We start from the raw sequence: 2978 nt of genomic DNA, 5'->3' as shown, positions 1-2978 counted from the left end.
CCCCCTCCCTTTTCCTCCCGACTTGAGCCCCTGTAATTACTACTTTGGGATTGTTTAGCAGAGTCTACAGAAACACCCCACACAAAAATGTAACAGCTGAAACTCAATGTTGAACAAGACGTCCAAAAAATCGATCCAGAAACATGCCACACGGTTATATAATATATTCCAAATTCCCAGTGTCAAATAGCAGCTTTTGTGGAGAGAATTGTTTATCACTTAGAGATTTTAATAGCTGCTACCTGACCCGTGTTTATATAGCAATATCAATTTTGTATAATTTGGTTTTTCAACTCCCGAAAAAAACAACTCTACTAAAACAAGATTCTAAATTAAACTAAATCGAAGTTTCGTTGAAATCGGTCCAAAGATGACTGAGTTATTGCCCTTTAAATGGGTTCTTTTTTTTTCTTCTTCTTCTTCTTCTTCTTCTTCTTCTCACCCAGTACATGACGTACAAAACGAAACAAAAGCTTCATGGAACCCTCATTAATCGTGATAGTTTGGGGTTCAAAAGGAAGAATTTTCCTTATTCTTGACAGTTGGCTACGACATCTTCCACTGAGCAGCTTTTCAGCTCATGGCTGAGTGTGTGGTTATTAGCGAGTGCTCTTTGTTTCCAAGCAAACGTCTTCGTCCTTATCTCTCCCCCTTCTTTTACGTGGTGGTTGCTTTCTAGTAACTTAAGTTAACACTTCTACTATTACTACTAACCTTCGGCACTTATGCCGTCGACTCCGCTAGTCTTGAGCTCGCTTGAGTTGATCTTTATCTATGTATGCATGTGTTGTCTTTCAGTGCAATTCATTTTTAGTTTTAGTAAGTATTTTACGGAACTTACAACACAATAAGATCATATAAGTGCCGAAGCACAGTTGAACTCTGCAAAAGCAAGATTGACAGAAAGACTCAGCAGATAAAGTGAATCAGTCAGAGGACCTTCCAGTGGCACCCACCAACCACCCACTGAATTTTTAATTTTTTTTTTCCTGTTAATGTTTTAACACCCCCATGGACATAATTTGATCATTTAGGTGGCGGGTTCCCGACCATGCCTACAAGGACTGAGAGGGTTTTTTTAGTAGAGGTTTTACGGCGCTCACAACTACATAAGGTCATATGAGTGCTAGAAGATAGGTGTCACAACAGAGTAACAAAAATTAGAAAAGAAGGGAAGATAAGGACGATAGATGTTTGATAGGAAAGAAGAAGCAAACCACACCAGAGCACCCGCCAACCCCCCACGAAGGGGAGAGTAGAACGATAGATGTTCGATAGGTAAGAAGAAGCAAACTACACCAGAGCACCCACCAGTCACCCACGGATAGAGAGGGATACAACACCCCTAGAAGAAAGACCAACATACATACATGTTCTCAATAAAAATGTCTTTCCCCTCCAGAACCGACCCATGTCTCCTGCATGTGACAAAGAAGCACCTAATCACTTCACCACAGACACCGGTCCCACTGAATTAGACCATGAAGATAATTGTTGGAGGTTGTTGTTTTTTTAAGTAGAGGGTTTTACGGCACTCGCAACTGCATAGGGTCATATGAGCGCCAAGGGGTGGGTGTCAACAGAGAAGTCTTTACAGGGAATCAGACTTAGACAGCTCACCTCTCTAGCTTTAACAGCACAAGGTCAGCTTCGACTATCAAGGCACCCCAAAATAGCAGGTCACAAGAGAGTGACAAACATACAAAAGAAGTAGAAGAAAGTGACAATAGTAAGGATCAGGAAAGAAAAAGCAGCAGTTCCCTGTTGTAAATCAGGCACAGCTATGAGTGTGACACGAGTCAGCCCATTTACAATTCTACTGTGCTTGAAAGAGAAATATCCCCCCTTTGGGAATGGCCCTGGGGTGATGTTGGAGTTCGAGTGATGCTGTTCATCCTTCGTAGTTGGCAAAGATGACCTTAACTTATTCTATCACTTTGGGACAGGGGGGAGATGTGTAGGGCACCTGGAGGCGGCTGACCAGACCAACCTTCGCCAGCAAAATGGAAATGTTTGAGAACAGAGAAGCAAATATCAACTAGATAAAACAGAGGACACAAAAAAGAAGTAGGACTTATCAGTAGCACTCTCCAACTCCAACCACATGCAGTATGCAGTGCCGCTGGCCCAAATTACAATGAAAATCCCTCCAAAACTATTTTATTCAAAAACTAAAAGTCTTTGCAGCGAAAATTTCAAATGATCGCCATCAACATAGCCTAGTGACATGCCTACTGAGCTGAAGACATCATACACCAATCCAGACAGTGTGGAGAATTAGCACAGACAAGCACATTCCACAGAAGATAAACAAAAAAAACGTCAAGTCAAATTGCTAAACAGTTTTATTTGACAATATTCTCGGCATACCTGCATGCCCATGTAATTGAAAACAAGAACATGAATTGCAATAATACAAAGGTGACCAAAAAAAACCAACAAAACAAAACAAAACAAAAGGACCAACAACAGAATTAAAATCAGTAATAAATTATTATATAAATAATACCTAAACACATTATATAATAACCATAAAAATAGTATAACAATCATAAAGATCAGTCACTCAAACAATGGAAACATTCAGACAAAACACACTCACAAGACTCTTACGTAAAAAAATTTGGTCAGAGGGATCGATCACTTATTGAAGGCGGAAGGAACCATTTTCTCCTATTAAAAAACCGCCAACATACTCCCCAACAACAAAACTATCACAAACAGAAAGAACCGTATAAGAAGAGAAAAAAGAAACTGACAGAAACACATTAATGTGACAAGTGACGAGGGCACAGACTTTTTCGTCTCTTCACAGTGCACAAAGCCGTTTTGTCACAACTTTAGTGTGCCCATTATTTTACCATTTTAAAGGAAATCTTAAGAACAATTTTGATGTTTTTCGGTTCAGCGCCTCCCTATTTTTATACACAGGAAGCCTTCTCAATTTTTTATTTTTTTTTAAAGCAAAGCAAGCAGAG

This window comes from Aplysia californica, unplaced genomic scaffold (genome assembly GCF_000002075.1).
Source record: "Aplysia californica isolate F4 #8 unplaced genomic scaffold, AplCal3.0 scaffold00283, whole genome shotgun sequence".
In the NCBI taxonomy this organism is placed as follows: domain Eukaryota; kingdom Metazoa; phylum Mollusca; class Gastropoda; order Aplysiida; family Aplysiidae; genus Aplysia; species Aplysia californica.
The sequence above is the reverse complement of the archived record's forward strand: the minus strand, read 5'-3'. Positions refer to the sequence as shown.